This window comes from Patagioenas fasciata, chromosome 9 (assembly GCF_037038585.1).
Source record: "Patagioenas fasciata isolate bPatFas1 chromosome 9, bPatFas1.hap1, whole genome shotgun sequence".
In the NCBI taxonomy this organism is placed as follows: Eukaryota; Metazoa; Chordata; class Aves; order Columbiformes; family Columbidae; genus Patagioenas; species Patagioenas fasciata.
The window spans coordinates 26660599-26683132 of record NC_092528.1 but is presented as its reverse complement, the minus strand read 5'-3'; the positions used below and the strand labels follow the sequence as shown (position 1 = coordinate 26683132).

The window sequence follows — 22534 nt, the reverse complement described above, 5'->3', positions numbered from 1 at the left end:
GACATCTGATGTGTCTCCTCTGTCTCTGAAAAAAAGAGTTTTCTGTTAGCTAAAGCAGTCTTAGCTTGAAAGCTGATTCACCTTGCACATGTTTACCTCTGAATTTAACATCTGGAAAGAATGTTGAGTCAACATTTTGCTATCTTATGAACTTCATGTAAGGCACTGTACTCTGACTTCCACCTCGACTTCGACAATTCATGCAATATAAGCCTCTTCTATTTCCCCATCTCTAAGCTGGGAAATTAAGGCAGCTTCAAACTTGAGCTCAGACCCTCCAATAAAGATAAGGCAATCCTTTGTTTATACATAGTCAAAGTTTGTGCAGAAGTATGAGGTTGCTAAGTTCCCAGATGTACGTAACAAGCAGAAAACATGATGCTCTCTTAAGGTCCACCTGGCAATATTGACTTTTGTCTTTTTCTGCATATTAGTATAGCAAAATTTATCAAAAGTTAGTTCAGTAAGCACACAAAAGGTGATTTTAGCATGTCTCTTGCATCTACATCTTAAGAAACAGATCATGTATTTTCACTTGATGTGCAAAAAACTACAGTACTGAGCACTAAATACTAAAAACCATTCTCAGGGGCTGCCTTTTTATGCTGACACTACATTAGGAGCACCCACAGAAACAGGAGGTTTGACACCTGTGTAGCATCACTCCCAGAGCAGCATTAAAGAATAGAAGACAGTTTTTGAGGGGACACCCCCATACACTGATGGGGCTTTACTGTGAAGTTCTCAAAGCCGTTTGACATCATGTCCAAGGGGACACAGCAGGACTGTCAGGAGGCTCTGTCCAGAAGACACGTGATAGTCACTGAGGTTCTTGTGAACAACAGTAGAAACCGCATCTCAGCTGCATATTGCTAGAACTGATGGACAGGCAGGATTTTCAGTTGTGATTATGAACCTGAGATTACATTGTCAGATTTCTCCTCAACAGCTTTCTCACTGTGACAGAAATGTTAAGTACAGAAGAGACTTAAGGGAAACAGTATCAGATTAATTCAGCCATGAGTGAAACTTTGAGTTGATTATGTTCATGACTCGAATATCAGACAACATTCTTCTAGAATAATGGTAGGCTTAGGTAAAAAGGAAAATAATTTGTTTTCAGTCAGCCTTTGGGATAACAGGGCACAAAAGCATCATGTTATTAAGTTTATCCACTGCTGTATTGAAAGGATCACTTAACTAACTAGGAACAATATTCTCTTCCATTAGAGAAAATGGGAGAGCAGGGGATTTTACTTTCTAATAATTCTATAGAGCAGTATTTATATGGGCCAGTCTGTATGCTACACTGTGTACATAAGCTTCAGCTACTCTGTAGTGAGTCAGAAGCTCATTTGGTCCTTGGAACAGCTGACTATATGCACCTCTTCCTATTTATTGATCAAGAAAAAGGGAGTGGGATCCTACACTGTAATCACCAATTAATGCACACCCCCCCAAGCAGACTGTCTGTGTGCTTCCCTCCTCCTCACTTCAGATCACTCAATTTAAACCTTTCCAAAAGGAAGGTTACATGTGCTTGGAACCAAGAAATCCATCTGATGTTTTATGAAGTGTGTCAGGAACTTCTAATCAGGGACAGCCTGCTGGGCAAGCAGAGCCTCAACATGAAGTCACTTTGGGTTAGAAAGTCAAAAGGAATTCTATTTTTAGGAAACAGAAAAAACAGCTATTTGCATGGCCTTAAATAAAAATTCCTTCTGTGTTTGGGAAATGCTTATAGTGACCCTCGCTACAGAAGAACTGATCTTCTGTGCATCTGTTGGCATAGACTGTTGCTGGCTCTGTTCTTAAAGCAGCAACCCAGCCATGCTTACAGGAATAAGTTTGCAGAGAGAGGGTAGAAGAACCATCATCCCCATTACTGTACCTCCATGTGGTGGAATAGGCCCACGCATCTGGGAAGTGGACACCAAGAAGTATCTACTGACCTTTAATACAGCGGTCTCCTCTGAAGATACTTGACTGCCAGTTTAAGTCTTTAGGATGGATTCTTTAGTGCACTAGAGTATTGCCTGCCAGTTACTCCCACTTAAGACTTGTTTCTCTACTAAAGTTACTTTATTTTCCAGAAACTGAGACAAGGAGGAAAAAAGCCCTTCTGATTGTGATATCGCTTGAATCTTATTAACCTTGAAGCAATCTTCAAAAAAAAAGTAGCTCAGTCCAGGAAGTGGTGTGGGTTTGTTGCTTCTTCAGAGGAAGGACATCCGAAAGATAACTGCCTTTAGATTGCTCTTGACATGTGTTTCTGTCCCAGCAGCTGTACAGAGCATAGATTACCATCCCCAGCTGCTCGTTACCTTGTTTTCAGATTTACTAGCTGAGCTGCTCAGATGAGCACCACAACCTCCTGTTTCAGTCAGAATGAGGCATACTGGCTTAAACAGCTTAAGCAATAGGTTAAGGAGCAGAGACCTGTGCTGGTCAAGTACATCAGGTTAGCAGTTTCACAAACAGCTCAGCTGTTAGATTTGAGGGAGAAAGTAGACAGCAGCTGAGGGGGCTGTGAACCACCTTCAACCACTGCCACTGGCAGGTGTCATGCCCACAGCCTCGGTCTTAGATGGATTGTTCTCAATGCAGCTTCACACCGTCTTCTCCAGCACTGACTCACCTGAGGACATTTCTCACATTACCACACTCAGTCACCCTCGCAGCACCAACTCTAAAATCCTAGCTCAGCACTATTGACTTGACATTGCTAAATCTGTGGTCATATAACTTCTTTAAGTAAGAGAAATGCACTGAAGATAACTTTGTTAAGGCAGTCATCTTCTCTTCCCCCTTGTTCCATGCAAGAAAACTTCAGCATTAACATGCCATACAACAAGTTCCTACCAAGACACCTGGCAAAGTCACACACGGGGCCTGGGACCATAGAGCAAGTGCCCTTGGAGACTCTGTTCTCCTACAACTCTCATAATGATCCAGACATAGGAAATAATTGGCTGAAAAATCACATGCAGCCTTGGAGAATAAATACATGTTATTTAAAAAATACTCTTTCCAGAAAGAGAGCAGAAAGCCAGTACGTTTCTCAATGCAGTTTGAGCTGCTCATTTATGTTACCCTCATTAACCTGCCAGGAATCATTACAATTACACTGTTGCTATAAAAATACAATATTTAAACAGCTCCAGGAATGTTATACGTGCTTCCACCTGTAATACCTTCAAAGGTATCTGCATTATACTAGCATAACACTGTCCTTAAGTTCAGCTTCTACAGAGAAACATTTTGCTTTATTGAAAGAAAGAAAAAACAGTACCCTTGTTCTCCTAGCATTTTCCATTAGAATAAGTTTTTCAGAGTTTTAAGCAAACAAAACCTCACAAGCCTATAGATGTGTTTTAAAGTAGCCTGAATGAAATACTACTTACAAAATAAAAATAAAGCTTGCCTGAGGAAAATTGTAAGCTCACCTCTTCAATGCTCTGGTCTGTTCCTCAGAAAAGATGAGCAAAGCTCCCTTCTCACCACTGGCAGCCCCACCATAACCTCTTTCTCCCCATCTACACAAAGCAGAAGTGAGGCATTAACCAGGCAGCTGCAAAACAAACCTCTACTCCTCTAAAACCCACAGCCATACTGCCCTCCTCAAGGCCCTCTTTCTCATTTAAATACAGCCCTGCCAGAGGCCAGGTGAAAATGTTTCATGGTTCATGATGGTCTCTTGCATTTGTTTCACTGATAAAACAGGAGTTCCTTGTTTTCCTGCTTAATGTTTGCACAAGTCCCAGTTTTGCCAGTTCTGAGATAGTAAGCGCCATGAATGAGGCAGGGGCATGTTTGAAAAGATGCAAATTCAAATAATTGAAGATTGTATTTAATGTAGGCACACTTGTAAAGAGTCCAGAGAATGCTAATTGTGGTGTTTTTTGAGCTTTCTATGTATAACTTCGCAGCATTGACATTCACCTTAACATAAATGATTATGAAGATACACACTTTAAAACAACAAAATAATTTTTTAAAAACCAATATTTGTATTGACTGTGTGTAACTCTGCCTTTTCAGTAACTAAATTGTTATTATTTTGTTATTATTAATAACTGAATTGAAAGAATCCACTTGTGAACTGCAGCTAATTGTATTATTTACACATGCTGTGCTTTTTCCATGGCAGAAATAATATATTCCTAGATGAAAAATAGATTAATGGATTTCGATTACAACAGATTACAAATACTCTGAACATTACCATATAGCTACAAGCTTATTATAATCTTAGTATAAACGTAACTATAGATTTTATTGACAATGAAAGCTATAGGAGCTGCTTGCATATAATAGAGGCATCACTTTTGTGTCATTTCAGCAGAGATTTCATTATTGTATTCCCACTGTAATTCTTCATCTGAATTCCAGTGCATGTTAAAGCAGAGATGCTGGTTTGGAGAGACTGTCCATCTTCAGGAGGTCCCCTCATGGCACGCTCAGTGGTTCATATCAGTGTAGTTCACATCAGTATATGTGAGGAGGCTGATGAAAGTGGAACATTCAGAACCAAATATTAGTATTTTACCTATTCTAAGCTCGTTTAGAAATGTGGGTTTTACTTGTAATTTCAGTGTGTTGCTGTAGCGCTTTTCCAAACAACTTACTCTCCTTTCAGACTGCCATGCTGTCTAATGCTGGAAAATATCGAGTTGGTTAAACTGTCAAATCACTAATCCACGCAGCAAATTTAAGCACTAGTAGGTTCCTAAAAAAGCCCTGTAATTCTGATATGGAGTCCTTGTTTTTTGAGAGTTGTATCTCAATCTGTGTAAATCCCCCTTTATTCCTCCTCTCTGCCTCCACGTTCAGCAGCCTCTGGTCCATTTACAAGATCAGTTTCCTCATGCAACTGCCAGTCATTCCCTCCTGACTGTATTTTCAATTTTCATTTGATTCTCCACTTGGTGCGTGTGCTCTAAGCTTTCCTCCCTTTCTCAGAAGAGACAAGATAATGAACTTGTTTTCCTTGAATGATCTTAGTCCTGTCACTTTTAAGTGGAAAACCAAAGATTGTTTGATCTATATTGCAGCATGTGGTCCTGCCATTAAGCTAATTTACTGCTTTCGCTTCCTTAAGTGACTTACTTATGTCCCACGTAGCAGCTATTGATTTTTATATCCTATGTTTTTCATACCATGTATCCCAAAATGGCTTATTTTGTATAGCAGCCTCCTATCATGTCAGCGGAAATTGTTCATGGCTCTCAAAAATAACAGTGCCATGTCAGCAGAGGAAAAACGGCTTTAAAAAAGTTGCTACAAAATGGTTCTTTCAATAACTTGCATAGCGTTCCAGAGATGTAACTACTTCCGTGGCTCAGATCCATGACCTATTTTTCTCTTATCCCTTGGAGAACCACCTTTGATTCTCACTGTGGCCTTGTCCTGTGAGTTTTGAGGGCCTCTCACCTTCACCTAATTAATCACATCCTTACTTACTCCCTTGGCTTGGCGTTGAGAGTGTTTGTAATCATTTTTTTCCATTTCATCCCTGGAAAAATAGGGTGGCTGGCAGTGAAGGTGTTCTTTGTGTTTATTCATGGAGGCCCTGGCTGGAAGGGTTGTACTTTTTATAAGGCTAAAGTGTGCTCATTTCTCACACACATATAGCCCAACTTTAAAACAACAACAACACAAACAAAACCCACAAAACCAAACCAAACTAACAAACAAAAACAACAAAAAAAACCAAAACAGAACACCACAGAAAGTATTTGTAAGTTCACTGAGATTCAGGCCAGTACTGTCAGCATGGGTTGTGTATCTGAGGGAGCATTTAGGCTGATGCCAGGAAAAGGGTGACTTGTTCTTCTGCTGTGCCGTGTCAGCAAATAGGGGATTGGCGTTTGTCATTGTGGACTTTATGAAAGTGCTTGTCGTAGCTGTTTCTCTGGCTGATTTGAATTTTTATTTTGTTTATTAGGTGAAGAGTGTTAGTGCCAGGGCTAAATACTGTTTTACTATAAAATCTCAGTAAGATTAAATCCCCTTGTGATTCTCTAATTACATTTCAAGGATACTGAGTTGCTTTCCCAGAGAACTCATGGTGATCTCTAAATGTATCCCTGGTTACAGAACAATGCTGGATTGAAACAGCGAGGGGCACTGTGTCTGAGATATTGTGGGGCAGTGTTCAAGGTGCAGAGGTTCAAGAAAGCCTAAAGTGCTTTGAGTGAACCGCCTTTAGTAGAGCTGAGTGACTTCTGCTCGACCAGCTCCGGTGTCACAGCGGTGCCAGTGGGGATGTGCTGCGTATTGCTGGGAGACTGAACAAAACTGTAGAGCTGGTATTACTTCTGCTGCAATTGTTATTTTTCATTCTTGTCATAAACACAAATCCTTGTCGACTAATTAACAGATGTACTGCAGCAACAGTACTTGTTTCACCTTTTCTCTGAAGGCTGCAATTGGCATTTGGTTTGGAAGCTGTGTGAAGTGTATTTTTTCAGGATTTCATTAATTTTTGTTGGGTTTCAGTACTTGCAAGAGAGGGCAAATGAATGTACCTGGGAAAGGAAGTTCAATTGTCTGGCCTATTTTCCTGAATAGCACACAGAGCTGTAATCCCACCCCGAGGGAATACACACCAGCTCTATGCCAAGTGGCTTGGGCAATATGGAGCTTTTCAGTGCCAGGAGTTTTTGAACTGATGTAGCTACGCTACGCAAATGTACTGCACTGAGATAAAGCAGTGTCTCTGCTTCTCTTCCCCAGTGTCAAAGAAAAGGTGGCTCTGCTGTTGCAAAAAGCTCTAATCTAGATAAAACCATAGGGTTTCTATGCTTAAAATTTACTCCGACTTAACTATTTCTACTTGATTTCCCCACTGTGCATGCCTTTATCCCAGGATGAGTGTGTCCAGTTCCGAATCACAGAAGTCATGTCAAAGCTTTGGATTTGGACTCTCTTGATGGAGAATATTCAGGCAAAGGTTAAATAAGGGATAGTTAGCTCAACTCTAAATTCGCTCCATGCCTTAGTCTGGATTGGCTCCTGTGCATCGACAAGCTCCTAATTAATTCAATTGCTAGTGAAAGGTACTGTTTAAAAATTAACATTGTGTTGATAAGGTATTGAGGAATAAATTCTGTGTCAGTAGAACAAGGGGAGTTTAGACAGAATCAGTGTGTGAATGCAAGAGAAATTCCGTGCTTGATCTTTTATTTGTGCCTTTTATGTCACTCCAACGAGAATCTCTAAGTGCTCACATTACTGTTGATTTTGGTGGTGTGAACACCTGCCTATTAACAATTAGAATAAAAGTCACAAGCTCATTTCCTGGAAGGTAGGAGCTATCAGATGTAATGACTGCAGGCTTTATTGATCTGGTGGGGATTTGGAGTACTAACAGACAGCCTAATGGTTCCATGGCCAAATAAAAATCCCCAAGTCCCTGAAGTCCTTTGCACAAATTAATTCTTCCTCTTTTGCAGACCTTTCTGAAACTGAGACATGTCTCTGTGAAAACTGAGCTACAGGTTTTCCCTAAAAGGAGTTTTTACAGTCTTGCTCAATGGTGATTTTTTGTTTTGTTCTGTATGGGTGGATACCTCACTTGACAGTTCCGCTGGAATCTCCCCTGGGCTCATTGCTGTTCTCAGCAGCACAACCGCATTCATTAACAGATCCATCTAGTACTCTCCAAAAGAGAAGGTGAAGGCAAACCTGCCTATCAGAGCTCTTAGTCTACACAGCAGCAGTTCTTCAAGCAAACATCATCAGTGCCATCTTTTATAGATAAGTCATCGAGTTAACAGACCTTGTTGTGTCCAAACAAAGTCACAGGTGCTGAGTGAATGACCGCGCAGAGGCAGATGGATATTGCTTTCTCATCTCTTTCTGTCAGGATGTAATCAGTGTCTGAACCATAAGGCAGATTGACCCAGCAGACTAAATGTTCTTATAAGTCCCAGGCAGGCCTTAGCAGACCTGATCCCGTACAGCTGATCTCTGAGCCTGTGTGTTCACTGCCCTGGCTTCAGATTTCTTCATGCTGCTTGTACCGTGAGAAGAAATTCATGTTCAGCAACATTGGCTAGGATTGCTTTGCCAATAAGTTCATATTATTTATTTTGTGTATGGTAGTTTTTAGCAGCCACACAAATGTTTGTGGACATAGTGCTGATCTTCAGAAGAAAAAGTATCCCAATAGTCTTTGTAGAGGCACAAATGGGATTCAGTTTTTCTTGTAGATCTGAAGAAGTACTTTAATTTTAGTCTAGAGAGGATGAGTGAAGAAAGCTTTACTTACAACAGGTGACATGCAATAATCTTACTATTGAAGCTGTGAGATTCTGGAATTTACATTTAAGGAAGCCTGGAGTTTCAGGAATTCTGCAGGAGGCTTTTGAGATTGCTTTCAAGAACTGCTATTTTTCTTCATGGGTAGAAACATTGCTGCTTATTAAGGCTTTATTGTTTTAGTTATAGCTTCAACAAGTAGAATAGTTTTTCTTAGATTTTAATGGGGTGAATCAACTTACTGTGTTACACCAAAACTTTAACAGGAAGCAAAGTTCTCACTGATACCTTGAATAAAGATTAAGTATAAAATTTAATCTTAATTTTATAGGTAATGCTAGGTAAAAATTATCCTGGAAATGAAAAGGTTTTCAAACTTGAAGAGTAGCTAACTCAACTAGGGTTAAAAAAATACATGTTCTGTTTTCAACATCTGTCTCTTTTAAAACACATTCAGGATGTAAATATGTAAAGAAATGATGTGAGTCTATTACTTGACGTATTTGCTGCACCTTCATCATCGAACTAAAGTAGGATTGTAAAGAGACTTGGTCTTGAAATTAACTCTTTTTACTGATTTAGAGTTTGAATGTCCAAGTTGTTTGGTTCAACTGAGAAGAATACCAGGGCTAAGCTATCACAGACAACTGCTGATTTTCCTATTCAGATTTCCACTGTCTCACACGTTAATCTTCTGTGCTCTGCTGTGTATCAACAGGGGTACTTCGGTAGAGAGGGAGGAGATGGCTGCTCCTGTGGTAAATAACCTGTTTCTTCTTTCTTAGTACATACATCTGTGTGAGAACATTTTCACCTTACTTCTCGTACCTATGCTTCTCCGCAGAACGATCTTTCTCCAAGGGATATTTAAGGAGCGTACAGCTCAGTCTAGGAGGACTGACCCTTACCTTCCCCTTAATTTGCAGAATTTGGGGGTCTGCAGCTGCTACAAGTTTTGTTTGGGTTTTGCTGATTTTTTTAAGAAGACTGAGAAAAAGGATTCCCCTAAAAGATAGAATATATATTTGTTCTGTGTGGCATATTTTTTGCCAACAGAAATTACAGTAAAATTCTTGAGTAAACAGTATCCATCTGAGAGAGGCAACCAATCTAGCAGGACTACTTCCTTTGTGAACGCTCTTAATCACCTACTTGATGTTGATTTATGGCAGTACAGGAACGATTAGTAGGAGACTTTACAAACAGATGTCTATGCACAATGTGCACCCTGTATGTGTGACCTGCGTGGTGCAGATTTTTGACGTGGGCAGCAGTCCGAAGGTATGAAGAGCCAATGTGGTTGAACTGCTAGACATATTACCGTACCCAGCCTTTTGTATCCGTGGAAATGGAATAAATAAAGGTTCTCTAAAGAGAGGAAGCCCAGTTGAGCAGCTTGGAGTACAGACACAAAAGAATCCGGAATCATTTTTGCAGTGTTGAGGATGGCAGCTTAGTAAAATTGGTGGGTTTTGAAATTAGAGCTCTTTTGGATGAATAAATATAAGGGAAGCCTTTATGCAAAATATTACTGTAACTGCAGGCTCATGTTCTGATTGCCTTATCAGGGGAGATGCATCCTCAGTGGCATCTTTGTTTGTCTTACAATGGCAGAAGATAGAAAATAAGCAATTAAAGCAGACTTATTGAAATGAAAGGCTCTTTGCATGCCACGCATCTGAGCATTCAGCTATGCAGTTGCAGCTAAGATTGTTGGTTAGTTTTTCTATTTAAAAAACCCTAATTTATTGCTGCTTTGTGTACTTGCTTTGTAGTGTGGCCAGACTACTGACAAGAGGTAAATTCTCTTTTTGTTTCAACTGCGATCCTCTTTTCTCTTTCGCTGTTTCTCACCCTAAAGCAGACTTACAAATGTGAACATAGAAATGAGAGGTTAATTACTTCCATTATATTCTTGGGACCCTTGTTATACAAACAAATCTTGTAAAGGAGTACTATAAAATCTGTTACTGGTCAGCTCAAAAATAGATGCACTTTGCTCTGATTGTTTATCAGTTGACATTCTAGTAGGAAATAGTGTGTTTGAGCTTTGTGAAAAATGAAAACCAAACCCCGTGTTCCCCAGCTTGTGGTCTAAGTACCAGCTGGGCATGAGCAAGTCCAACGTGAAATCCATATCTCCCAGGAGCATAAGATACCCCCGGGAAAAATCAGCAGACAGCTTTTATATAGTAAAAAAGAAATACATTTTCAAAAGTAAGTGGTTTGGTTTTATCCTGTAATATAACACCTATTCAGCAGTCTAGTATCAGTGGAAGATTAACATTATTCACTCGTTTAAATGTCAAATCTTTATGGCAAACCAGCGTAGATTTTGAGTTAAATCTCAAAGACTTGCTTTCTCCTTGTGTGTGTGTGTGTTGCTTAATCTCCCTGGCCAGTATCAAGGATGTTGTGATCTCCTTGTTAAAGACGTCACACTGAGAAGATTGTAGTAGAGGAATAAATAGAACAAGTGTTAGGAAGCCAAGCAGCTCATCTTGGTTGAACTAAAATGCACTCCGCACAAACTGGCTTCCCCATAGGTTTGTTTCTTCTAACTTCAAGTAAGAATCCGTTACCATTTTGCAGAGTATCCAGCGGGTTCATGTGAGGTTTTTCGAAGTACATTTGCATCCTTTTCTGAAATGTTGTTGTACCTGTTTGTGTAACAAAGTAGCCAATATTAATTTTACAAGAAGTTATTCCCCTAGTAGAGAGTGACTCCCAAAATGCGAACAGTGCTAAAACACCAAAGTTGTTCCAGGTAGGAGCTGCCAGACCCCTGATGATCTCCATCCAGGTACCAGCTGTATAGTCAGTGTGCATCTTTGCTGAAACGTGTGCTGTTTCTCCTTATAATTGCCCAGTGTGGAGCAATCTGATCAGATAGGGCTAGCAAATGTTCAGACCTCCTTCACAGAGGAGCTCCATCAAAACAAACATACGTGTTTCTGCGTGGGATTTTGTGAAAGCAAAAACAGCAGCCCTATATTTAAAAGTTCAACTACAGGTAGATACCCAAGATTTGAAAGATTCCCCACTAGAATTTTAAACTGGGTGTGTTAATAGACTGCATAAAAAACGATACAAGTGTGAGTGAAAAATGAGTCCTTGCCTGTTCTCAGCTGGATCTGGTGAGGCTGGAACTACTGGAAACCTTTTCAAGCAAAGTTAAGTTAGGAAAAACTTGCTGCTGAAACTTACTGCTATTTTCCAGAAGTTGGGGTTGGTTTTTTGGTCTTGTTTTGTTTTGTTTTAATTCCAGGACTTTCCTTAGGCCTCGTTCTGCTCTGATCCCAGCAGATTCTGAAAGAATGTAATGAAAAAAGGGAACAACACAAGACGCAACAGGGTGAACTCTTCCCTGTAGCAGCTGCCTGCTTGCCATCCCACTCTGGCAAGCTTCAATAGCTGTGGAAACAGCCAGTCCCAAATACAGTTCCATTACAATACAGTGTAAGGGGATATCTCAGTGTTACGGGTCCATTCGTGGATCCTTTTAATAGAGCAGGTCAGGTGGCATTCATTTTGGAAGCACAACTCTGCTTAGCACAGAGTTTATTTTAAGTATTTTAACAAAACAGCTTCAAGACTTGGCATTTTCCCTAACTTAGACTAACGGCTTGACAACCGACTGCTCGTGTTCTGAGTCTGACTGTGAGAGTGCTGATGGAGTGAAGGTGCTGTCCAGCTGTTTGGATTTTAACAAAATATGTTTATATTGGTTCAACTCTTAATAATCCCTTAGATTATAATCTCTGAACGCCATTCTGCACAAAATAGATGGTGCCTTTGTACAAAATGGTGCCTGCGTGTCCCTGCCAGCAACAAACAGCCATAGCATTTGTCCTGAGACTTTGTCCTTTCAGATTAACTGCTGACCGTATTTTGCAAAGTTATTGCTACAGTTCCCAGAGCTGGCAGTTTTGAGGGCAATTTGAATACATGAGAAAGTGCTGTGTTTCCACTCATTCATTGGGCTCCTTCTTTACATCTAATGAAATTTTGTAGAGTGAAGCCCTCTATATAAAAGCATGTTAGGAACTGCTGTGGTGGGTTGATCCTGGCTGGATGCCAGGTACCCACCAAAGCCGCTCTGTCACTCCCGTCCTCAGCTGGACAGGGGAGAGAAAAAAATAGCAGAAGGCTTGTGGGTCAAGGTAAGGACAGGGAGATCACTCAGAAGTTACCATCGTGGGCAAAACAGACTTGGCTTGGGGAAATCAGTTTAATTTATTGCCAAACAAATCAGAGTAGGATAATGAGAAATAAAACCAAATCTTCAAACACCTTCCCCTCACTTCTCCCTTCTTCCCAGGCTTAACTTTACTCCCAAATTCTTTACCTTCTCCCCCAGCAGCATGGAGGGACAGGGAATGTGGGTTGCAGTCAGTTTGTCACATCCTGTCTGTGCCACTTCTTCCTTCTCAGGGGAGAAGCCCTTGCACTCTTCTTCTGCTCCAGCACAGGTCCCTTCCACACGGTGCAGTCCTTCAGGAGCAGACCGCTCCAGCACGGGTCCTCCACGGAGTCACCAGTCCTGCCAGCAAACCCGCTCCAGCATGGGCTCCTCTCTCCACAATGGCACAGGTCCTGCCAGCAAACCCACTCCAGCATGGGCTTCCCACAAGGTCACAGCCTTCTCCAGGCATCCAGCTGCTCCAGTGTGAGGCTCTCCACGGGCTGCAGGTAGATATCTGCTCCACCGTTAACCTCCACGGGCTGCAGGTGGATCTCTGTCTGCTCCACCGTGGGCTGCACCGTGGGCTGCAGGGGAATCTCTGCTCTAGCACCTGGAGCACCTCCTCCCCTTCTTCTTCTGCACTGTTTGCAAAGTCTTTTCTCTCACATATTTTCACTTTTCTCTCTGGCTGCAATTGAGCAGGTGTTGTTTATTGTTGTTTTTGTTTTCTCCTTCTTAACTATGTTATCCCAGAGGTGCTACCACCATCGCTGATGGGCTCAGCCTTGGCCAGCGGCAGATCCATCTTGGCTCTGTTGGACATGGAGGAAGCTTCTAGTGCCTTCTCACAGAAGATATCTCTGTAGACCCCCTGCTACCAAAACCTTGCCATGCAAACCCAGTACAGAGGCATCTCTAGTTTTTAGAATTAAGGAGATTTTTTAACTTAGCTGATTATGTCTCTTAAGTGAACAACAGAACCACCTGTGATATTAAGCATGACCCACAGATGGACTTTGCTGAAGCACTTTTGTATGAGCTCAAAATATGCTTGAGTGTCCACAGTTAAAAATTGAAAAGGAAATCAAGCGTTTTCACAGGAACTCTGAATTAAAATGAACCAAGAAGGGAACAAATGCAGTATTTTCCTCCATGACTCCCCTGTTTTATATTTCTGGTGCTTTAAAGTTGTCTTAACCAACAAGAGTATTATTGATAAGTTTCAGAGTTTTCCTCATTTTTCTAGCTAGAAGCATTTTGCTTCTATTGTCAGAGCTCATACATCTACTTTTTGTCCTGCTTTAATATGCCATTTTAGACACTAAAAAGTACTTCTAATTCTGCAACCAGTCATCTTTATTTCCTTCCTGCCCCTCACTTCCATTAGTAATTCTTGGCAGCGCTTCAGACCCCCCTGCTTCCTAGTTAGGGTGAATGAGAAACCATCAAAAGCCAGAAAAACATGGAGTGAAGGAAACCACCAGCTCTGTAGCGTGATTGCTGCGATTTGTGCTGCTGCAAGGTCGCTCCAAGTCAGAGCAAGAGTTTCCATGAGCCAGAGAGCACAGTTCCTGCCTGGCTGAAGAGAGACAATATTGGCTATTGAAGGACAAGATTTGAAGCCAAACACCTCCCGAGATCCCTTTCCTCTTCTCTTACTGATTCACTGTGGCTGTGGGCAAACCTTCAGGCTTATTTCCCAGCCTCTACAATATGCAGTTACTAAAAAGCTACTTTGAGAACGTTATTGGAAGTTTTTGAAGCAGCACTTAGGACAAGAATTAAGTTAGTAGTCACTGAGCTGTAGCGTATTGCCTATTCAGCGGGACATCCTATCTTTCTAGTTAAATTACAGGATTCGTCTCCTCTCTGGGGTAGCCCCAGGTAGTGACAGTGTGAAGCTGTGCAAACTGGTACCGCAGTGAGGGAGTTAGTGCCAAAGCCTCGTCTCCCATCAGTTTCCAATCTGCAGATCTGTTCTTATAAGTGCATGATACATTAATACCTCCAGTAAATTAAATATTCTAAAATACATGAATCTGATAAATCTATGGTTTATTGGAGCTCAATAGGCTGGTGTGCTAGAGAGCTCTGTAAGGAGAGTCATGAGGTGAAGGAGAAAAAAGCATAAAGATTAATGGGGGGAGAGCATGTAGTCACAACATAAGCACTGGCAGTTGGAAGTCATCTCGGCTTTTTTTGTTGTCAGTTGCTTATTTTACCAGGGGAACCCTTTCAGACCGAGATGTTGCTTGGAGTTCAGAGGACAGATAAACCAAACAGCAGGGGAACCTGCTGATGCTCAGCGATGCCATTTTCAATAAACATCACTTTGCTCAATAGAGAAATTATTGCAGAGGCCTTCAAGGAACAAAGGCATCGACTGGCCACAAACAGTGCTATATAAAACTGCCTTTTTAAAGCCTTTTAGGGTTTTTCTTTTCCACTCTTCACACAAGGGTACAGGTCATTCAAGTGGAACTGTATGAAAACGCCAGCTAAGCAGCCATGTTTATCCCATTTAAAAATCTGATCAAAGAAGTCTTTGTTCCTCTGCTCAGGTCTGGGCCCCGTCAGTAAGGGAAAGTGTGAAGATCCTTTTAGATCTAAAAAAAAATCCACTCCTACAGTGTTGCAAGAATGACATGAAATCAAGCCAAGCTGTCCTTTATGAGCAAGCCAATATGATGCATATTTCAAAACAATTTAATAATAATATAAAGAGGCATATCAAAGTTCAAAATACCTCATTCCATTAAAGCCGTTTTCGTTGCATGACTGTCGTGACATCTTGTGTTTCAACCCTGCAAAGAATAGGCCAGAATGATTTACAGGGAGGTAAGTTCCTTTGAGGGCTTCTGGTTACAACCTCATCTATGAAAATGAAGTTATTCACCAGAACCCCTCGATAGATTATTTCCCTGAAACTCCCTCTAGTTCACTTATTGCTGAGAAACTTGAAATATTATCATAATAGTTCAGCTGTGTTGAAATGATTGAATGTTCCAAAGTAGTGACGACGAAATGAAGTTGTTTCCATCGCCAAATCACTTTTAGCATTTACTTGCAGAAAGGAAAATCACTTGATGTGCTGAAATTAAAAAGTGGGCAAACTGAACCACATGCTCTTTTTATTCCAAATTGGTTTGGGGTTAAAGCATTTAATTTTAAGCATTCTGGATTTAAAAAAATCTCTATCCAGACAGATTTAAATTGCAGGAATGTTGTTCTCTTAAGTGCCTCTCCCTCATGATAGCATTCCCTGGATTGGCTTCTCAAGCTGTCCTGCGAGTTACCTCACATTTGACATAGATGGGCATCTGTAAGGAGGCCCCAGTGCTTTAGTTTCAATTGCATTTTTACTTTCCCTTGTCTCTGTGGACTCTCCATTAGTTTTCTCTTTAGTTACATTCAGTTGCTGCAAGCAACCCATTTTCAAATTGCGCTCTGATAAAGCCCTACAGATTTTAAAGGTCACATTCTCTTCTCGGATTAATACATCATTCCCATTGATTCACCTGCTGTTTCTGCAAACTCAGAGTATTACTGATGACATTAATTATGTTAATATTCAAAAGGCTCTTAGCATGAGCTCAAGCTTTTCTAACATGCTAATTTTTGAGATCCATTTAAAATGCGGGGAAGATGGGGAGGAGTTGGCTGTTGGCGCACTGGAAAAGGGAGAATAATTGTCTTTGTGCAATTCATGCTTCTGAGATGGTCCTGCAAGTAATGATGAGTTTTTCTAAGTTATTGATTGTTTTACTACCTAGGATGGAAAGCAATCTCCAGATACGATTGCGTGGTGTTTCTCCTGCTGGGGCATTGGTATAAAGGAATTCTGTCAAGCCTATTCAGAGAAGGCAAAGAAAAACCTAAAAACATAAGCAGCAGGAAGCAGCACAAAACCCCTGCATCGCTTCAGCTTGCTTTTCTTTTGGCACTGTCATCTGGTTCTAGGAACCATTTTAACATCTGTTTCTAGAGAAAACAAAACACATTTCTAATAGTAGCAAACAACACATTTCCACAGATCTGGCATAGAAAACATAGAAATGCTCCCTCTGACAGGGGAACCTGCCCCATAAGCTGGTCATTTGCTTGTATAGATTTGATTTGGAGCTTATTCCCACTTTAAACAACATTTTATTCAATGTACCACAAGTGTATTTTGGCTTTTCCTTTGACTTCTGTTGTCAGGGATCTCAAATCTTAGTTATTTTCTTTAGGAGCTTAGAAGTGGTTCGTCTTTTTAGGCTGAGCTCGATTCTGGAGAATTACCTGGCACACGCTCCACAAGTGTTGTCGACGTGGCCTTTCTGGTCAAGGCAGCGAGGCACATTTCTCATCTGCTGCAGGGGAACGTCACACATTGTTGCTTTTGTCCAAAGCTTCTTTGCAAATGCCTAAATCGGTTCCAATTGCTCAGCAGTGACAAAAATTGCAGGAATTTGTAGGAGAGTTAAGCTTCTGCAAGATTAGACTCATGAGGACAGAGGAGTCATCTTGAAACAACAATGTCTACATCTGCCCCTAGTTCAGCTGTTTGCAGACCTCTGTAATTTATTCTTTTTTACCTCTTTCTCTCCTGGTGACCCTTAACTTCATCTCAGTACATCTGTAACTCTTTCCTTCAAAATGTAACTCCATTTGTTTCTTGCTCCTTTGGTTTGAGGAGGAGAGAAGTCAGAGAAACAGAAGCCTAGCTCAGTTTGCAAAATGACAAGAGTGAAAATTAAACATAAACTAATGGAAGGCAAACTCTGTGCCTTGTTCTGCTGTGTCACATCACCAGAATGCAATGAAATAAAGATGTATGTTAATTGTTCATTTTGATGAAAATAATGAACAATAATTGTATTATTCAACCTAAACTGTTTGAAAAGCACAAACATTAAACTGGATAGTCTGCATAAAATTTTTATTAGCAAATGTTGGACTTGGCTTTACTGCATTTCCAAAGCAGAAATTATCTGAGTTCTACTTAATATAATATAATGTAGTAATATTAGCATAATCTGCTATTACAACAAGGTAAGGTTGACATGGTACTTGGTAATATGACTGTCTTTCCAAGTACAGGCCAAGAACAGCTTAATCCAGGGCTGTCTGATGTTAGATGAAAATATGTGGTGATATAAGATCCATATAGACAGCATCTGCAGGCAAAGATGGGAGGGGGAAAGTAAAAAGGGAGGTACAAGCGTATAAGCACATGGTATTGTGTTGATTTTTTTGCTATGATGCTATAGCTGTTAAATATATCCCTCCGATTACATCATTTGCTGAGAAATGACTGTGTTGGTTGCTGAGGTCTTCTGCTGCATTTTGCCGTGTGGTTCACATGGATCAGTGGATCTCCCCAGCTTGTGTTGCACAGCAGTTTGTTCTGTGCAGACTTTAAAACCAGGTTCTTTTACAGAAGTGCTTCAAGGCATAACTGGCTTCCTTCCACTCGAGGGTTTAATAGAGCGCCTTTCCAGTCCCCAGCACCTCCCATCATTTGCATCTTGTGCATCACTCCAGGAAATTTGGTTTATAATAGCAGAGTTTTAAAAAATACCTGCTCCTGTAAGAACCGTCACAGTTCACTTTCTGTCTGATCTGGAACCCAGAGGGATGTGCTGCTGTGTGAAAGCAGGAGAGCTCGACAGGGCTATGCCCAAAGGCTCCAGTCGTGTTTTAGGAGTAGCTTCCAGTTTGTGTGTTTGTTTGGATACTTCTGTTCCTAGACAGAATGGATGGATGCTCATTCAGTTCTTTCAGATTTGATTTTGCGCTGAATTTCAGCCTCAGACTAGGAGGAAAGACTCCAGCAGAATGTCTGTGCATATGCTTAAATGTAAGCACTCAATTAAAGAGTTCTGCACAAGCAGGATTTGGGAGTTGCAATAAAAAGTGAGATTAGAGATTGGAAAGATGAGAGGATGAATGGCATGAGTGGAGTAGAAGCACAAGGCCGTTTGGGTGGCCTGCTTCATAATCCTGTAGTTTAGTAGTTACTTTGTGTCATTTACTTTGGTCCCGACTCCTCAAACTGGATTGAAAGAATTGAGACGCACTTATTCTTCTGGGAAAACATATCTGATAAAAACGTAATACCTAAAGTTTGATCTTTACTTATCTGTAACATTATTTCAAGAAACATGCTCAGCTGTGTCAGGAGTCCCTGGTTGTATCTGCTTTTCACAACAGGTGATGTGGAATCAGGAGTGAAAGTTGGGCTGTCCAGATCAGAAGCTTTTCTGGGTCTGCAACAGAGATTAAGTCTGGATTGTTCAGGGCTTTCAGCTCCCCTTCTCCACCTTCTCTTTGTCATTTGGCCCACAGGACAATTCTTATTAACATGCAATAGCTGAGATCCTGTTTGCGCCTGGCATGTAGTGAATTGTTCTTAATACTGCATTTCATGTAAAAAAATAATCTGGCAAAGATGATGAAAGACCTTCCCTTCCAGGAGTGGTTATGAACATTAGGCTTGCTTTTATTATGAAAAGCAAGAGAGCACCATTTCCTAAGGTTTTAGAATAGTGTAAACAGCAAGGAATAAAATGAAAAATGGACCATTTTAATGGAAGGAAAGGCACCTGCTGGTTGCTGCAGCCTTTCAGATATTCAAAAGTGCTAAACATTGCAACATACAAATAATATTCAGGTAGGTTGGGGCAGAACTTCTTTAACCCCATAGTACTTTAATGGTTAGTTTTGTTTCTACCCATTCTCTTTCTTCAAGGTTAATCTTAATTAGCAGTGTGGTAATACATGGAATCTTTTGCAATGCTAAAGCACTTAAAGATAAATATGTATATTTTGATTTGTTTGAACAAGGTGATGTCTATGACAGACACTCAAAAGAAAGGATTTCTGTTCTGACATCAGAGGTATTCAAGACGACAAAACTTGGATTTAGAAATGCACAAACCATTTCCGTTCATCGGGTAAGCAAAGTAGGTCTGTGAGGAAGCTAATTCACGTCATGTATCTAAAGCAAGTCAAATTCCAGCTACTACAAAGCTTTTATGTAAGACTTTGCTGACCCAATAGGTGGTGGAATATAAATAGATCAACACTACACCCTTCCTTCTGCTGTTCTACCTAATCCTTCCTTGCCTTCAGGACTGAAGAGTATTTGATCTATTGAGTCTTAAATCAGACATTTCCTAAAAAAAAAAAAGGGGCAAAATCTAGGAGAATGAAAACTTAATGGTGTAAGAGCATTCTTGTGATTTTAAAATGAGAAGCTGAATTAAGAATAAACTATTGTTCTTCCTTTTTTTTTCATATATATTCACTTCACAAAGCTGTAACTGCCTGGCTCTCCACTTACTCTCCTTCGCTACCCCTGCCAGGTGGCTTGACATGAGCCTCTTCAAAAAGAGTAATTGTGTTAAACCTATATTAATTTACTTTCTCCTTTTCAATAATACTCAAAATGCCCTCTTCATCCTGCCTGCAGGTCTCCACTGCTGCTCGGAAGATGGAGCACTTTTTATTTTTAGTAACAATATCTCTCATGCTGGGATGGAAGAATCTTAAACCAATTAAACACATTAGAAGATAACAGTGTGTGTGGGTTTGGTTCGAGATCTCCATTTTATTCACTCTGGGGTATGTCCTAGTACCAGCCCTTCTATCCAAGATGACAGAAATAGTGTGATAAGCTGCTAACTAGGTAAGCAGTACAGCTGCTGCTTTGTCAGGTGTTCCCTTGCCAAAAAATCACTTGTGATGGGTTTTGCCCTTTTTTTTTTTTTAAATTCCATTACAATTAAGTTTTATAAATGATCTCAAGTTTAACTGAGGAAATTTTTTCAGATGTCTATTTCTTTTTAAACATTTATTTTTTTAAGAGAGTGAATCTCCTGAATGTGAAGTGTTTTTACCAGTAGAAGAGGATTGTGTGTGTGCACTTTTAAGATTTGATAATTTGTTCTTCCCTTTTAATAGTACTTAGTTACTAGGAAAAAAACCTTATGAACTGGCTGGAGTATTCTGACCCCTTAAAATGTATCTGGACCCACATATTTTAACTCTGTGTGTACACTCTGCATAGCAGGTTGATTTCATTTTTTAATTTGCAGAAGCTGGAAAACGTGTTCTCAATCTGCACCAGAAAGCCTTTGGCTACACTGACACTAAACCTTTCTTCATTTGATATGGAATTTCCGTGGGTTAGCAGTGTCTAGATTGTTTAAATACAAGACATTTTCTAGGAACTGAGGCATCCGTTGCTGACCTACGTGCTCTCATCAGCAGGGACACAGTCCTGAGCCTTTTATTTATCCTTCATCTCTAATTCGACAGTCAGAATACAAAGCACAGGACAGGCTGTCCTGCGTGGCTTTACTCTCACAGTGGAACATCAATACAGAATAAAGTCTGATAGCACTTTATGTAAGTCTAACACCCCAAATGTTCACATATCTGGCATTGTTCAGCATGAAATAAACCTTGATTAGGGAGAAGTGACAGAGGTCTGTAGTCTACAGTAGCGTTTTCTCTCACCAGGAATAGTAGGTCACTGTCACCCTGTAACTATGTATTTCAAGCAAGGACAATAATTAAGCTGTGAGGCTACATATACTCTTTGAAGGGCATTTCTGATGTAATACTTTAGAAAATGGCAAACGTGATTTCAGACTACTCCAAAAGCCCATAAAGGAAGAGGGACCGGAAGGTAACGCATGGCATGGCAAGGAAAAAGGAAGAGGGTGCATTAGTTAGGGCACTGGTGCAGCGCTTGGGAGCCTGGATCGGCTCCCGTGCAGGGCTGGGTTTGCTCTTCTGGGTAGTGTTTCCCGTTCAGAGGAACCTGAACACTGCTCAGTTTGGTACCAGCCAGACTATGGCCAGACCTGTTTGCTCAGATAATCCCACTGATATTGATAGTGAACAAATAGCAAGTAAATACTTCTGAAGGGGATCGTTTTTTTAAAGCTAGTATAACTTGCTGATCATCAAGTGCCCAATATACTGAATTACTGTACTGCTAATAGTGTGCATCACAAGGTGTTGTGAAGGTAAATGAATTTGTCAGTGAAATGCTCAGATTGTCTCATTTGTTATTTTCCCCTCATACAAGGCATTCGACAGACTGCACACCGCTTTCTATGCAAATAGCCTCACCCTGACTAGTTTGTATGCTTGTCTGTGGGAAGATGTATCTAAAAATGGTGGATTTTTTGGGACATTTTAAATTACAGCTGGGGAGGTTCCATCCTGTGGGTTGTGTTGGCTGGGGACTTTTTTTTCCAGTTTCCAGCCAGCACCACCAGCCCTGCAGCAGGTTCTCCTGTCCGCACTGCTGCTCATTTTCTTTCTGTGTCCTGCCTGCCTACAGCCCCCGTCTCCCTTGCTCTGGTAGCTGGGGACACATCTCTGCTTTCCAGCTTTCCGCTTGGACGTGGAGGTGGCATACAGGGCCCTCCAAACATGATGCTTTCCCTCTTCTCCCCCTCTCACTTTTGCCCCAATCCCAGAGCAAGTGGTAGCTATTACGTGTTTTAGAACAAGTCTAGAAGGACATGAGCAGGCTGCCCTACGCTCCCTCTTCCCGTGGTTCAAGTTGTTGCCAAGTTTTGGAAGCTGTAAGGCCTTGCCTGTGTAAACAGACACTGTGCTCCCACCTTTCTCCTCCCTCTTGCCCTTTCAGTGGGACATGGAAAGTTTGGCCAGTCTTCAGGAAAGGAAAGGCTCGTCACATCTGCACTGAAGCAACCATCTTCCCTTCCCTCCTCCACACACATAATTTTAAAACAAATCTTACCCTGTAATGCAAAATTTGCTAAAGCATCTGTTTCTTCCCTGGAGCTCTGGAAAAATGTGATCAATGTGACAAGTTTGTGTGAGTCTGCCTGGAAACTGTGTATGTTAGAGGATGAGTTCAATATGCATATCTCTGACAGCTCCTATTTATACCTACATCAAGGTCCATATTGTCCCTCTTCTGTTTCTCTGCCTCCCCAATCAGTTCCTCGAGCAGCTGGTCTCCTCCTCTCCCAGATAGTTTCCAGTATCTTAAGAAGTACTGAGTACTGAGTGCGCTGCCATAAACCAGCAAAAGGAAATACCTGGAAAGGTGAT

At 40.9% G+C, this 22534-nt stretch overlaps 1 protein-coding gene across 1 annotated transcript in view; it reads left to right on the top strand.

The window, feature by feature from the left end:
* PDE6D (phosphodiesterase 6D) overlaps positions 1-22534 on the top strand; it is a 38138-nt gene that overhangs the window by 6254 nt on the left and 9350 nt on the right. The gene's annotated exons all lie outside the window — the stretch shown is intronic.